The sequence below is a fragment of the Actinia tenebrosa genome, unplaced genomic scaffold (genome assembly GCF_029948245.1).
Source record: "Actinia tenebrosa isolate PJP-AT-01 unplaced genomic scaffold, QUT_ActTen_1.0 PGA_scaffold5__44_contigs__length_20552954, whole genome shotgun sequence".
In the NCBI taxonomy this organism is placed as follows: Eukaryota; Metazoa; Cnidaria; class Anthozoa; order Actiniaria; family Actiniidae; genus Actinia; species Actinia tenebrosa.
The window spans coordinates 7,202,815-7,219,158 of record NW_028292582.1 but is presented as its reverse complement, the minus strand read 5'-3'; the positions used below and the strand labels follow the sequence as shown (position 1 = coordinate 7,219,158).

At 38.0% G+C, this 16,344-nt stretch overlaps 1 protein-coding gene and 8 non-coding genes across 9 annotated transcripts in view; 1 reads left to right on the top strand and 8 right to left on the bottom strand.

The window, feature by feature from the left end:
- Positions 1-16,344, top strand: part of LOC148906429 (uncharacterized) — a 112,532-nt gene that overhangs the window by 31,076 nt on the left and 65,112 nt on the right. The window lies entirely within an intron of this gene.
- Positions 187-258, bottom strand: Trnae-cuc (transfer RNA glutamic acid (anticodon CUC)). Its single transcript has one exon. It is a non-coding gene; the product is annotated as a tRNA-Glu (tRNA).
- On the bottom strand, positions 2,466-2,538 carry Trnat-agu (transfer RNA threonine (anticodon AGU)). The gene has a single exon. It is a non-coding gene; the product is annotated as a tRNA-Thr (tRNA).
- Trnaa-ugc (transfer RNA alanine (anticodon UGC)) lies at positions 3,532-3,604 on the bottom strand. Its single transcript has one exon. It is a non-coding gene; the product is annotated as a tRNA-Ala (tRNA).
- On the bottom strand, positions 6,430-6,501 carry Trnae-cuc (transfer RNA glutamic acid (anticodon CUC)). The gene has a single exon. It is a non-coding gene; the product is annotated as a tRNA-Glu (tRNA).
- Trnam-cau (transfer RNA methionine (anticodon CAU)) lies at positions 13,298-13,369 on the bottom strand. The gene has a single exon. It is a non-coding gene; the product is annotated as a tRNA-Met (tRNA).
- On the bottom strand, positions 14,613-14,685 carry Trnat-agu (transfer RNA threonine (anticodon AGU)). The gene has a single exon. It is a non-coding gene; the product is annotated as a tRNA-Thr (tRNA).
- On the bottom strand, positions 15,572-15,643 carry Trnae-cuc (transfer RNA glutamic acid (anticodon CUC)). Its single transcript has one exon. It is a non-coding gene; the product is annotated as a tRNA-Glu (tRNA).
- Positions 16,050-16,121, bottom strand: Trnam-cau (transfer RNA methionine (anticodon CAU)). The gene has a single exon. It is a non-coding gene; the product is annotated as a tRNA-Met (tRNA).

The following is a 16,344-nucleotide window of genomic DNA, read 5'->3' as shown; positions in this document are numbered from 1 at the left end:
TATATCATGATGGTCATAACACATGTACATCTAGCAGGAAGTAATAAAACCGATGGAACTGGATTCCCAACTTCAACTAAAAATTAAAATAAACTATAAAATAAAGTTTTATCTTAATTTTATTCCAATTAAGAGTAGATAATTTGATTTTATTGTTTAGCGATAACATTGTACCAAAAGAAGAATTTCCCACACCGGGAATCGAACCCGGGCCACGGCGGTGAGAGCGCCGGATCCTAACCACTAGACCATATGGGAATGAGACATAAGTCAAGATGAAATGCGTTCTCACTCCTTGTCCTGCGTTTATAGCGATATCCGACATATAAATCTTATCCAGTATCTGTCGCATGCAAAGCGAGCGCTCTGCCATTTGAGCTAATCTCCTTGTTCTCCTAAGTCTTAAGTTACTCATGTTAGTTACACTATTGCTATTCATTTACATTTTACTAATTCGCTTCTCATTGGCCCCGATCTTACAGGCAATCCCTGATATCGGTGTGAACTTGACATGATGAACGTATTGATGGGTTGCAAGCATTCCCAAGTGAGCATCGCACAGAACTGAGTGACACATCCGGGAAATTAGAGAATAAATTACTAGATTCCAGTTTCCGAATATCAATTTTCCTCTCACGGCCATTTATATTTATAAGGCAAAGTCATAATATTGAAAGTTAAAGCGCTTCGTGAATAAAATCGAAAGTTAATGTAAGAAAAGTAACTTAGGAATATTAAAGAATGACAACCACACAATATAATCCTACCATTTATTTTGGTGATTCAATTTGCCAACATGCGATTTTGTGTGGGATAATTTCAGGTTTCGTAGTGTTTATATGTATGGAAATTTATCATTCCAGCACTTCGTTCGGGTCCTGCTGTTCGTCGTGAAGAAAATCATTCAAAGTAACAACTGAAATCGGTTGCCCAACCATTGCTTAATTGCTTCCAAAATTCCGCTCTCCTTGAAGCTGAAGCAAGTAGCGATGATTCAGGAGTTTTAACTTTGACCCAACAAAGCAAAACAGTCCAAAATGACGACTTTCCAGTGCTTTTTTTGATATAAGAATTCGTCCTTCTACCGCCATTTGTACAGTCATAGAAACCTGGCCTCTATATTGCTCAATATCCATAATTTCGTCTCCAGATCTCGCTTTAAAACGGACATATTTGCTCACGAACTCGGTATATATTTTGTTGCTGGTTCGAGAAGCTGTCCGAGTGGAGACTGGTACCTAATTTGGAGATAATGCCCGCGAATTTTGCTTTAAAAATATTTGTAATCGTTTTTTCCAACTTTTTTTCAAATGCTTTTAGTAGTATGAAGATATTACAGTGTTTTTTAAAAAAATGCTTTCCCATTCTTCACATAATATCCCTCATTTGGAAATGACCAGAGTTGATGGGCAATTCTGTGCGATGGTTTAAAGACAAAAGCATGGCGGCCATTGTGGTGCCGTTAACAATAGATGCTAATGAGAAATCTTTTGTTAAATGGCACCAACATGGCCGCGATGACGTAACGTGCAATCGGAGAATTATCTGTAGGTTCGGTAGTCACTCAAAGTCGAATCACAAGGAGAGTCAAATGCGTTTCCTGTTCCTCTGAAAGGGTTTGCTGATCTTTCAAAACATTTAAATGTTAGTTGAAAATATTTGTAGATGCAAAACACCAACAAACCAAAAATCATAAGCAATTTTAAAGTCAAGACGTACATTTAACGTAGAAAAGCGACAACGTTTTCGATCTCGAACGGCCTTTTACTATGAGCAATTGTAATTTTTCTACGGCCAACAACAACAAAAAAACGGTTACCAACTGAGGATGGTGTAGGGGACTGCGAAGATGACTATTGCAAAACGGTGCGAAATATACACCTATTTCAAAAATCGTTGTCGCACCAAAAGCCTCAAGCAACAAGCCAAGACCGCAGAGAACGCCGATACTTTTAGCTGTAATTAGTTTATTCATGGTGCATTTTTATTTATTGACTTCACATATTGCTCCAAGCAAGGCTGCTTGAGACTACAATTAGTGGAGAGCTATAGCCACTTGTATAAACTATGAATAAATCAATTATGATTAAAAGTACCGACGTTCTCTGGAGCCTTGGCTTGTTACTTGAGGCTCTTAGTGCGACAACGATTTTTGAAATAGGTGTATATCAAAATGCTTTCGAGTAGCCCACCCTACTTGAATAGGACGTTTGCATGATCATCATTTGACTACCACTACTAAAAGGCTTCGCGAATTTTCTTTCTTAATTAAATTTGTATTCCATCATGAGAATAGTAAGATAATTGGTGCTAATTAACTGAACAAAAGAAAGTGTGCGAGGGATTCTGCTAGTAGAGGTCAATGACGTGCAAACGTCCTAATATTGAAATATTTCCTCTTGATATTTGGGAAGTGCTCTTGGAAATTACATAAAAACGTGTAAAGATGCTCAAAAACATTTCTAAGCCTTTGGAGGGACTCGAACTCTCGACCCCTGGTTCACTAGACCAGTGCTCTAACCACTGAGCTACAAAGGCACTGAGTTAATCAATACATAGTCAGAGGCTAAGATGTGCTACTTTATCATGGTTAAGCTGGGTATGGTAGGTGTTTCTAAATATTTTTAAAAAAACTTCGTGAAAATAAAAATGCATGGAGTGAAAGGAGTAGCACGGATGGACATCATGGACGAGAGAGTCATGGGTGGAGATGGATCGAGAAAGACGACGAGATTGCGAGTGTGTACACGAGTAAACCTGTGACGGGAATAAAGTTCAATAACATACCTGTATCACGCAGGAGCCGTGTTTTTTTTGGCCAATCAAACTCCAATCTCGTACCCAGAGCATGTTTTTCCTCTGGCCTGCGGCAAAGAATGAGGCCTCTGGCATAATCCATATTTTGAGACCAGGATTTCTTGAACGTGCGGTATAAAAGCGCATGCGTTCAAATACTTGCCAAAAACAAAATAAAGACATGCTCCCAATTTCCAATATTTATTTTGATCAGAATTAAACACAGAACTCTGTTTGAAAGCATGATTTTCAGATGGATTATATTTCACTTTCGGAAAATAGCGCATGCGCCAAAAAATGGATTATGCCAGAGCCCTCGTTCTTCAAACGGGAGAGCCTTCAAACGTAGCAAGCAGTTGATGCAATATATTCATAAAAATGCAATGAATCATACCTTATACAATACATAGAACGACAATAGAATACATTACATCAACTGAGTGCTATGGCCAGACACTTTTGAAAAGGTTTCAAACCTTGGACCTCTGAGTTATGGCCAAGCACGCTTCCACTGCGCCAATCTGCTTAACACAGTTAGGGTACAAGTGATAAAAGCAAACAACATCGTAGAGCAGAAAAAATACATGTGGCCAAATATTATCAAATATTATACATGCAACAAAAAGCTTCCAAAAATACCTTTTAGTTAAAGTAGATGGATGAGCTAGATTACTTGAAAAGGCAATCAGGCATTTAGATAGAGTTAAGAACAGTTAATGCAAAAGTTTTAAAATTTGGAGAATCCGGGTATCGATCCCGGTACCTCTCGCATGCAAAGCGAGCGCTCTTCCATTTGAGCTAATCCCCCTCGTTCTCGAATGTTAGGCTGATACTAGTTACGCTATTATTACTTTACTCAATTTATTCTTTTAGCGATAACATTACACTAAAAAAGAATTTCACATACCGGAAATCGAACCCGGGCCACGGCGTTGAGAGCGCCGGATCCTAACCACTAGACCATGTGGTAATTTGATTAAATTGTTAAAAAATATGTATTTTAAAAAGCCTTTTCTTATGTTAAAAGATTGCAAAAAGATCTTCAATATTTATTTATTTTATACTCTCGCGCAGTGTGAAAGTGATTCGCATTAAAGCGATATGACAACCTGGGCTACTTACCACTCGGAAAAAGCGGAAATTCGTTCCAGTTAGAAACCAAAGGGTGTGTCATTCTGATCGCAAAGTTTTGAAAATCTCGGTCTTCTGATAGAGGTTCTTACTTTTCCCGCTCTTTTCGGTTCTTCGGTAGACGCGTGTACCAAGGTCGGTGAAGTCAATTGCAAAGTCCAATCAGTATTAAACGAATTTCTAACCGGATGGACTGGTTTAATTTGTAATCACCACTGATCAACAAGAGTGAAATAAAGGAAAAAAGGAAAAGTTAGGTTAGAAGGAAGTAAGGAAGGATGGAATGTAAAAATATTGAACTTCATGAATAGCAGAGCAAGGTTTCGATCCTTAGACCTCTGGGTTATGGGCCCAGCACGTTTCCACTGCGCCACTCTGCTGATGACATAATGTATACTTGTGAGAAAAGTAAGCAGTACAACAACTACTATCATTCTTTCTTTCGTCGTTTTGATTTGCCCAGATAACTAGCTCCAAATAACCATACCCACATATAATGAACCTTGTTCTGTTATACAATTTTTTTCCCCTATATTCCGTGTTTTGTTTATGGTTTCTCACTCTTTTTGATCTGTTTAACATGTGGCTTTGCTGGGAGATTGAAAAAGGAATATATGAATGATTTTTTAATCTAACGTTAGTCTGTTTTCTCAACGTGTAAAATTGAGTGCTTAGCCATAGCTTATTAGAACAGTCCTTCAACCAGTATCCTATACGAATCTGTTCAATTGCACTAATAAGCAAGGTAAGATAAAAAGGCGACTATTTGAAAACTAGAAAAAGTGCCGCAAAACTAGTAACTTGGAGAATCCGGGTATCGATCCCGGTACCTCTCGCATGCAAAGAGAGCGCTCTACCATTTGAGCTAATCCCCTATTCAGTTTACTTTAAGTTACAAATGTTAGTTACGCTATTATTAAGTTAGTATAATTAAAGGGCTGGATCGTCGTATAAATGTTTTAGAAAATAACTTAAAAGGATGCTCAAATATAGATGGAAACATCTGTAGGTAAAAAAACTGAGAAGGTGAAAGAAAAAGAAATTAGATCGGTTGAGATATCCCTCACGTAATGATATATATCAGCGAGGACTGGTGTAAGTTTAAATGCATAAATATAAACCCCTTGCACTGAACACGTCGGAAAGCAGGTCAGATGATTGGGGGACATAACAGTAGGTTTCCAATTGTCATGTCATTGAGATTCTTTTCTTTTGTCCTCCAAATTGTGCTGTTTTCACGTCACATGCAAGGGGTACGTGTATTCACATGTCTGTATATCTGCAAGGTCACCGCCGTTCTCGCTTTGATGCACAGGTAAGCGTTACCTTTCAAGATGGCGCAGAGACTGTGAAGTGGACTATTACAAAATGACGTGAAATATATATCTATACAACGAAAAGAAAAGATGGACAAAATAACAATGAAAGGTTAGAATGTTATGATGTTATGGTGTTGGGTGGCTTAAGTATCTAATGCTTTCGATAACGAGTTGCCCACCCTACTTGGATTGGCATTTGTTAATCTGGTCGGAAAGCTCCGGATTAGTCAGTTAATTTGTAATTGTCCCTGATCAACAAGATTGGATAAAACGAAAAAGAGTAAAGTCAGGTTTGAAGGAAGTAAGTAAGGAAGGAATGTAAAAAAATTGAACTCCAGGAATAGCAGAGCAAGGTTTTGATCCTTGGACCTCTGGCTTATGGGCCCAGCACGCTTCCACTGCGCCACTCTGCTGATGAGCTGATTAATTTATACTTGTGAGAAAAGCAAGCAGCATTGTAGATCAGAACAACAACTATTATCATTCACATTCTTTCTTTCGTCGTTTTGCTTTGCCCAGATAACTAGCTCCAAATAACTACCGACATATAATAAACCTTGTTCTGTTATACAATTTTTCCCCCCATATTCCGTGTTTTGTTTATGGTTTCTCACTCTTTTTGATCTGCTTAACATGTGGCTTTGCTGGGAGGGTGAAAAAGGAATATATAAATGATTTTTTAATCTAACGTTAGTCTGTTTTCTCAACATGTAAAATTGAGTGCTTAGCCATAGCTTATTAGAACAGTGCTTCAACCAGAATAACACTTAATCAAATATGCTACATCAAAAAGGCTTATCCTACGAATCTGTTCAATTGCACTGATAAGCAAGGTAAGATAAAAAGGCGACTATTTAAAAAATATAAAAATTGCCGCAAAACTAGTAATTTGGAGAATCCGGGTATCGATCCCGGTACCTCTCGCATGCAAAGCGAGCGCTATACCATTCGAGCTAATCGCCCTTCTTTGGCAAATAAAGCATACTAGTTATGCTATCTATCTATCTATCTATCATTGTTAGCTCATCGTTCGTTTCGCTACAATGCAGAGGCACGGCTACCTTTCAAGATGGTGCATATAGAGATGGAAACATCTGGACCTTCAACCATACACTAAACAGAATTTTCAACAGCAAGGAACCTGCTTATTTCTTAAGATAAAACTGAATTTAGGAAAAAGAATTTCCCATACCGGGAATCGAACCCGGGCCACGGCGGTGAGAGCTCCGGATCCTAACCACTAGACCATATGGGAATATGATTACTCTATATAATGAAAAACGTTGTTTTTAAATCCTTCAGCCTTATCTTAAAATATATCAAAAAAAGCTTGAATTTTTATTTTTTTTTATTCTCTCGCCACTTTGATATACAAGAAAGCATAGTCAGTGACTCGGAATTAAGAGAAATGACAACGTTAGAGTACTTATAATTTACCAGGATAAACCGAAAATATTAAAAGTTGGAAAACAAATGGCATGTGTTATTCTGGTCGGAATGTTCCGGATTGGTTTAATTTGTAATCGTCCCTGATCAACAAGATTGGAAAAAACGAAAAAAAGGAAAATATTGAATGATCTATTCAGGAATAGCAGAGCAAGGTTTCGATCCTTGGACCTCTGTGTTATGGGCCCAGCACGCTTCCACTGCGCCACTCTGCTGATGAGCTGTTAGAATTTTGTGGGAAAAGCAAGCAGCATTCTAGATCAGAACAACAACTATTAACATTCACATTCTTTGTTTCGTCGTTTTGATTTGCCCAGATAACTAGCCCCAAATAACTACCCACATATAATAAACCTTGCTCTGTTATACAATTTTTTCCCCTACTAAGAGTGAATGTCAGTAAAAATCAAACAAAATTTGAAAATTCGCGGACACGGCCAAAAAATCGATTCGGCTTACATTTTGCCTATTGATAGGACTGGATGAGTAGGTAAAGGAAATAGGAGGGATTTGATCAAATATCTATTATTTTGAGAAATTACGAGCAAAAACGATTTCAGCCTGACTTTCGCTCAATCCGACCCAAAGCGACCTCGGTATTTAGGCGTTTTATAAGTGTTCTGTACAAACGCTAAAACAAAAGCTAATTTATTGATTGATCGCATCTATGTTAATTGGATCTAGTACAATCAAGATTTAGTAATTTCAACGGATATGAATTATTTTTGAGAAGAACGAAGGCCTTTTAAAATGACGACATGCATAGGGTGATAAATTCACCTGTAAACCACCTATCATTCGAGCAAAGAATAATGTATGTGGTATTTCATCAAAACTCTCAATATTTTCACCAGATATCCTCGAAAGGAAGTTCTTTAAGCTAAGTAAAAAAAATTCCGGGCTCTTTTTGATTTTGGCAGCATAAGCGCCCTTTAAGTTTCGCAAATATTGAGTCTTACTTCACGCACTGAAATCGACAACAAACTGCATGCGAGAAAGAGGAAGTCAAATAATTGTTTTTCTAGACCGAAAAAATACTCAAACGTACTTCTTCATACCTTAAAACGGTATGGTCTAGCTTGGTATGTCTAGCTACTTTATATTTAATTATTTAAAATATTTTGGGAGTCAAACTGGAGTTTGAAATCCGCGCGCGGCTCGACTTTTTGGGACATAATTACGATAGTTAACTAAGTATGCTTTGGTGTATCGTAAGGTTCTGAAATGGCACATCGGTTGTGCTATAATACTAAATGAAAATAATTTATATTCAAACGTTAAGTCAAAAGTTTATTTCAGTGTGGTTTGAAGAAACTTTGCCGAGAACTTTCACCATACGACTTTTGATTAAATGCCAGTAATAATAACTTGTAGATTTCCAATTTGAATATTTAAATTCAAATTCCTTTTTACGTATTTGTTCAGTATTCAGTGCGGATACGTACGGATTCAGTATTCTCTTCCTGATTCCGTGGTTTTATGCAAACCTTTTTGGTGTCTTGTTTCAGTACGATCAAGCCGCTTCATAATCCACTCTTCACGAACTCCCGACCTTTTACACGCCGTCGAGCATAGAACACTATTGTGCGGATTGAATAGAATGCAGACTTTACGCAGTACATGAACAACAGTTTTTGACAATATTGTTTATTCGTTCAATGTAGGGCTTTTTCCTTCTTTGGGAAATGTCTTCAACATCTTCTCCAAGCTCGATGCAAACGTTCCTCAACTCCTCTACACATAGTTTTGATAACTTGTTCTTCTGAACCATTTCACAGATATTGAAATCGAAGCAAATAATCGGGTGATTTAACTGCACCGCCATCATTACATTGGCACACAAGGTGGAAAATTGTGTTTCAGTTTCTGCTGCATATATATCTTCATCGTCATTTTACATTACAACTGGGCAATTGAGACGCTTCTTTGCAGAGAGGCGACTAAGGAAACCGGATATTTGCTGTTTGGTAAGCACTTCATCTGGGGGGAAATAATCGGGCTCCGTCGGTACGTCGGGTTACAGCCATTGTCTTGGAAACTTCTTGGGGGTCTACTTTTCTTCCGCTGACTCCTCCTATTTGAAACTGCTCAGTTAAGAAGGCAGTCTGCTTTCATGTGAAACATCGTACGTCTGGCCCAGTATGGGCCTTTTTCACGCGGCAGCCATGTTGGTTTACACAATAGATTCCACTACGCGTATTCTGGAATTCAGAATACATTTATGCTAATGAAACAAGATTTTTATTCTGAGAGAACCTTATTTGTTTTAATGATCATTCAAGCGAGACTACTGGATCGATACAATGCATAATGAGTCATTGCAACCGTAATGACAGCTATTGACTGTGTGGGAGAGCTGAGACAATGGGCCTTTTTTTTTTGCAACAACAGGTCACGTGACCCTACCCCTTAAAACGAACAGTTGTGTCAAAATCAACATCAGAAATGAAAAGAGCACCTCGATATTATTAAAAGGGCAAAAGTTTTAGCTCATAACGATGACTATAGGAGAAATGGCATTAAATTGCCATTTCTCCTGTGTTACATGTTATAAGCTGAAACTTTGCCATCTTGCTAATATTGAGGTGCTTTTTCCATTGCTGATGTTTATTTTGACTCAACGTCTCTTTTAACGGGAGTTAGGGTCACGTGACCTGTTGTTGCAAAAGGCCTATTGAAAACTAAATAAATAAATAAAATTACCATCAAATAATTTAAAAATTTTAAAGTCTCAACAATCACAAATTTATTAAGTGATATTCTTATGAGCATGACATGCACAAACATATTGGGAGATACCCCTGTCATGAACACTTAGTAACTCATTAACTATTGACTTAAATCAGTATATACCATCGCCTAACAAGCCAACACTATAAGAGCAGTAAACATTTCATAACAGCAACAAAATATAACATCCCATTAATAAATTAGTTTTTCATTGCTTACCAGAACCAACAGGGATAAGCTCGTTTGTTATCTCCATTATTTTGCGAGACTGAAAGAAATTGATTCCCATTTGTGCCAATGGAGCACGTCTTGAATCTCTTGCGTGTTTGGAAATCGAGGGGGGCATACAGCATGACTTCCTTGTCCTTCTCCAACCAATTCCTAGCCTTGATCGATGCGACGGACAAATAGTCATCTCTTGAGTATTTGAACCCGATGAATTGAAAATTCCACATCGAGCACGTATGAGGTCCACCTCAGTCTCTATACCGAAAAAATCGAGCGATTTCTTATGATTCGCTATTTCTTTACAGCAAGACACTAATGGAATTACGGTTTCAGCTTTTCTCGCACAATTTTCTGCGCCGCATTCTCCTCCGCATATGATCTTGAAGGAACACGACATCTTGTTTGTAAGACGACCAAGTGAAAGTATTCGGGGGGAAATTGAATTTAAATATTCACGAAGGTAATTGGAAATCTACAAGTTATTATTACTGGCATTTTAACTAAAGTCGTATGGTGAAAGTTCTCGGCAAAGCTCCTTCAAACGACACTGAAATAAACTTTTGACTTAACGTTTGAATATAAATTATTTTCATTTAGTATTATAGCACAACCGATGTGCCATTTCAGAACCTTACGATACACCAAAGCATACTTAGTTAACTATCGTAATTATATCCCAAAAAGTTTAGCCGCGCGCGGATTTCAAACTCCAGTTTGACTCCCAAAATATTTTAAATAATTAAATATAAAGTAGCTAGACATACCAAGGAATCGTTTTAAGGTATGAAGAAGTACTTTTGAGTATTTTTTCGGTCTAGAAAAACAATCATTTGACTTCCTCTTTCTCGCATGCAGTTTGTTGTCGATTTCAGTGCGTGGAGTAAGACTCAATATTTGCGAAACTTAAAGGGCGCTTATGCTGCCAAAATCAAAAAGAGCCCGGAATTTTTTTTTACTTAGCTTAAAGAACTTCCTTTCGAGGATATCTGGTGAAAATATTGAGAGTTTTGATGAAATACCACATACATTATTCTTTGCTCGAATGATAGGTGGTTTACAGGTGAATTTATCACCCTATGCATGTCGTCATTTTAAAAGGTCTCCGTTCTTCTCAAAAATAATTCATATCCGTTGAAATTACTAAATCTTGATTGTACTAGATCCAATTAACATAGATGCGATCAATCAATAAATTAGCTTTTGTTTTAGCGTTTGTACAGAACACTTATAAAACGCCTAAATACCGAGGTCGCTTTGGGTCGGATTGAGCGAAAGTCAGGCTGAAATCGTTTTTGCTCGTAATTTCTCAAAATAATAGATATTTGATCAAATCCCTCCTATTTCCTTTACCTACTCATCCAGTCCTATCAATAGGCAAAATGTAAGCCGAATCGATTTTTTGGCCGTGTCCGCGAATTTTCAAATTTTGTTTGATTTTTACTGACATTCACTCTTAAGTTTTTTCTTAATGGTTAGTCACTCTTTTGGATCAGGTTGTCATGTGGCTTTGCTGGGAGGATGAATCAAAGGTAACCCATGGTAAGATCGTGAAGCTTTTTGAGTCACCAATGAACTAAGATGATAACAAATGACACTTGTTGACTCATTTCATTGCGGGTATTGAGACCCGAGTAAGGCGATAGTCGGAGTTATGTTTTGTGCTAACAAACTGTTGTCGTTATTAATTAAATTATTGGCTTCTGATAGGCTACAATCCTTTCCTCGATTCCTGGTTACGAAATTTTTCTACGATTGAGATGATCTGGATCGAGTCTAATCGATCAAATATATCACAAACCTCATATCTCAAGGTCCAATAAAAAGAGCATAAAGTAAACTAAGAATACTCAAAATATGCTGCTGATTATGAAGTGATCGAAAATCCAAAATGGCTTCCTCTGCAAACAACGTGCGTGGATTCTTCCAGTGACGTCACTTGGCGAATACAATGGATTCCATGGTTACGGGAATTACCCAAAACGATTGGCTGAGAAGCGTTATCCGAAAAATGTGAAATCTAGCCACCTCGATAGCTCTTCACGAGCTAAAAAGGAATATATAAATGATTTTTTTTCTAATTCATAGTTTATTAGAACAGTGCTTCAACCAGAATAACACTTAATCAAATATGCTACAAGCAAAAGGCTTATCCTACGAATCTGCTAGCTCAATTGAACGAATAAACAAAATAAGATAAAAAGACGGCTATTCAAAAAGTAGGAAAATTACGTCCAAAGCATTAAATTGAAGAATCCGGGTATCGATCCCGGTACTTCTCGCATGCAAAGCGAGAGTTCTACCATTTGAGCTAATCTCCCATTCAGTATTCTATAAGTTACAAATGTTTGTTACGCTATTATTAAGTTAGTATGATTAAAGGGCGGGATCGTTATATAAATGTTTTAGAAAATCGCATTTAAAAGATGGTCAAATATAGATGGAAACATCTGTAGGTAAAAAAACTGAGAAGGTGAAAGAAAAAGAAATTAGATCGGTTGAGATATTCCTATATTGATGGTTTTCAACCATTCGCAAGAGAATTAAATAACAAAAGACACGGCGGCCATGTATGGAGGATACAACAAAAGAATAGACTTTATTGGTGGTGTGACAATGTTTTCCCAATTCAGCGTGACAAACCTCTGGGGGAATAAAGAGCTATTGTTTTGAAACTCGTCGGGATATCTTCGATATTCCTTTCGTATCCTTTGGGATACTCATGAAGTTTTCGAAGAGTAAAAACAAAAGAAAATGAATCCCCTGGAGGTTCGTCACGCTGAATTGGGAAAACATTGTCACACCACGAATAAGGTCTATTGTTCGAAAGACTGGACTGAGTCACGTGATAGGCTAAAAACATATTTCCTCGTGGTTGGATGTAGCCTGCTGTGCAGACGTTTTTAGTGTGGGCTCGTTCATTTCCCTCCCCACAAACGTAGAGTTTTGTAGTCGTAGTGTTTGAGTCCGAGAAAATATAAATGATATGCGTTCACCCGTATGCATCTATCTATTCATTGACAATTCTTTTGTTAAGTTCCTCCAACATGGCCGCCGTGAAAACCATCAATATCAGCGAGGACTGGTGTAAGTTTAAATGCAATAAATATAAACCCCTTGCACTGAACACGTCGGAAAGCAGGTCAAATAATTGGAGGGCATAACAGTAGGTTTCCAATGTCGTGTCATTGAGATTATTTTCTTTTGTCCTCCAAATTGTGCTGTTTTCACGTCACAGGCAATGGGTGTATTCACATGTCTGTATATCTGCAAGGTCACCGCCGTTCTCACTTTGATGCACAGGTAAGCGTTACCTTTCAAGATGGCGCAGAGACTGTGAAGTGGACTATTGCAAAATGACGTGAAATATATATCTATACAACGAAATGAAAAGATGGACAAAATAACAATGAAAGGTTAGAATGTTATGATGTTATGGTGTTGGGTGGCTTAAGTATCTAATGCTTTCGATAGCGAGTTGCCCACCCTACTTGGATTGGCATTTGTTAATCTGGTCGGAAAGCTCCGGATTAGTCAGTTAATTTGTAATCGTCCCTGATCAACAAGATTGGAAAAAACGAAAAAAAAAGGAAACTCAGGTTTGAAGGAGGTAGGTAAGGAAGGAATGTAAAAAAATTGAAGTACAGGAATAGCAGAGCAAGGTTTCGATCCTTGGACCTCTGGGTTATGGGCCCAGCACGCTTCCACTGCGCCACTCTGCTGATGAGCTGATTAATTTATACTTGTGAGAAAAGCAAGAAGCATTGTAGATCAGAAAAACGACTATTATCATTCACATTCTTTCTTTCGTCGTTTTGCTTTGCCCAGATAACTAGCTCCAAATAACTACCCACATATAATAAACCTTGCTCTGTTATACAATTTTCCCCCCATATTCCGTGTTTTGTTTATGGTTTCTCACTCTTTTTGATCTGCTTAACATGTGGCTTTGCTGGGAGGGTGAAAAAGGAATATATAAATGATTTTTTAATCTAACGTTAGTCTGTTTTCTCAACGTGCAAAATTGAGTGCTTAGCCATAGCTTATTAGAACAGTGCTTCAACCAGAATGACACTTGATCAAATATGCTACAACAAAAAGGCTTATCCTATACGAATCTGTTCAATAGCACTGATAAGCAAGGTAAGATAAAAAGGCGACTATTTGAAAACTAGAAAAAGTGCCGCAAAACTAGTAACTTGGAGAATCCGGGTATCGATCCCGGTACCTCTCGCATGCAAAGAGAGCGCTCTACCATTTGAGCTAATCCCCCATTCAGTTTACTTTAAGTTACAAATGTTAGTTACGCTATTATTAAGTTAGTATAATTAAAGGGCTGGATCGTCGTATAAATGTTTCAGAAAATAACTTAAAAGGATGCTCAAATATAGATGGAAACATCTGTAGGTAAAAAAACTGAGAAGGTGAAAGAAAAAGAAATTAGATCGGTTGAAATATCCCTCACGTAATGATATATATCAGCGAGGACTGGTGTAAGTTTAAATGCAATAAATATAAACCCCTTGGACTGAACACGTCGGAAAGCAGGTCAAATAATTGGAGGGCATAACAGTAGGTTTCCAATGTCGTGTCATTGAGATTATTTTCTTTTGTCCTCCAAATTGTGCTGTTTTCACGTCACATGCAATGGGTACGTGTATTCACATGTCTGTATATCTGCAAGGTCACCGCCGTTCTCACTTTGATGCACAGGTAAGCGTTACCTTTCAAGATGGCGCAGAGACTGTGAAGTGGACTATTGCAAAATAACGTGAAATAAATATCTATAAAACGAAAAGAAAAGATGGACCAAAATAGGGTTAGAATGTTATGGTTAAGTAGCTAATGCTTTCGAGTTGCCCACCCCAATTGGATTGAAATATTTCCTCTTGATATGGTGAAATGCAACTGGGCAGTTACATACGAAACTGTTAAGGGTGGGTTCGTACTGAAAAATAAATTAAAAGCCTTTGGAGAGACTCGAACTCTCGACCCCTGGTTTACTAGACCAGTGCTCTAACCACTGAGCTACAAAGGCATTGAATTGTACAATAATAAGCAAAGATGTGCTACTGTATCATGGTTAAGCTGATCATGATAGGTGTTTCAAAGTAATGATAAAAGGGTAAATTTTATACCGTGAAAAGATGAAAAAACTTACTGACGTTTCGGACGCTAGTCCTTCGTCGGTGTTTCAAAGTATTAACTTCGTAAGAATAAAGATAGATTGAAAGTAGTAGTTAAGATTGGACGGATGGATATCATGAGCGAGAGAGTCAAGTCATGGGTCAAGTTGGACATAAAAAGACAAGGCGTTTCCATAATATTTTCGGAACACACACAGCTATAAGGGCACGTGCCCATAGAATGTTTTGGATACGCCTTGATTGACGTCCACCAAAAGCTTCTTTGTCGCGACAGAACAATCGCTAGAGGGCGCGTGTGATTGAGAATGTCTGTAATGCAAAAGTTTACTGAACTTGGAGAAACTGGGTACCTGGTACCTCTACTATTTGAGCTAATCCCCCTTATTCTTGAAAATTAAACATACTAGTTGCGCTTTCATTACTTTATTCAATTTTTAAAATATCACTCGAGACCAAGACGATGCTCTAATTTTGATGGGTTGCAAGCATTCCCAAGAGAGTCAAAAGACAAAAGCATGGCGGCCATTGTGGTGCCGTTAACAATGGATGCTAATGAGAAATCTTTTGTTAAATGGCACCAACGCTCCCCCGAGAGGCCGCGATGACGTAACGTGCAATCGAAGAATAGAGATGCAAAATTCTGTAGGGAAAAAAGACATCAGATTGTTTGTTACAAGGTAAGACCTTCATCCACATATTAAACACAACTTTGAACAGCAAGGACCAATAGATTATTTGTTTGTATTGTTTAGCGATAACACTGTACCAAAAAAGAATTTCCCACACCGGGAATCGAACCCGGGCAACGGCGGTGAGAGCGCCGGATCCTAACCACTAGACCATATGGGACTATGAATAATCTATGGTCTATGATTATGATTGATGCTGAAAAGCAGGGCCCAGTTGTACGAAGGTTCATAGCGCTATTGGAAAAATTTTATGCAGCAGATAAATTTCTTGGATAACATGCAGCATCGACTTATTCACAGAAAGTCGGAAAACTGATGGCATGAGTTATTCTGATCGGAAAGTTCCGCAAAACTCGGTCTCTTCCGATTGGGGGAATCCACTTTTCCCGCTCTTTTCGGTTTTTCGGTTGACGCGTGTAGCGTTTGTCGGTAAAGTCAAAGTTTCAGCTTTTTTCTAATGGTTTAAATGGTAAGCATCGCGGATCAACATGAGTAAAAATAGGGGAAATTTAGGTTTGAAGGAAGTAAGTAAGGAAGGCTCATATAAAAAAATTGAACTCCAGGAATAGCAGAGCAAGGTTTCGATCCTTGGACCTCTGGGTTATGGGCCCAGCACGCTTCCACTGCGCCACTCTGCTAATGACTTGATATTTAATTGCGAGGAAAGCAAGCACGACTGTAGAGCAGACAAACTATTATCATTCGATCACATTTGTTCAGTCGTTTTTATTGGCCGATAGAACTCCACATAACTGCACATATATGAAACCTATTTTCCTCCGTATTTTCTTTATGGTTTCTCACTGGCTTTGCTTGGAGAGTAAAATGAAAATAGGATTAACATTCTTCAATTTTAATTTG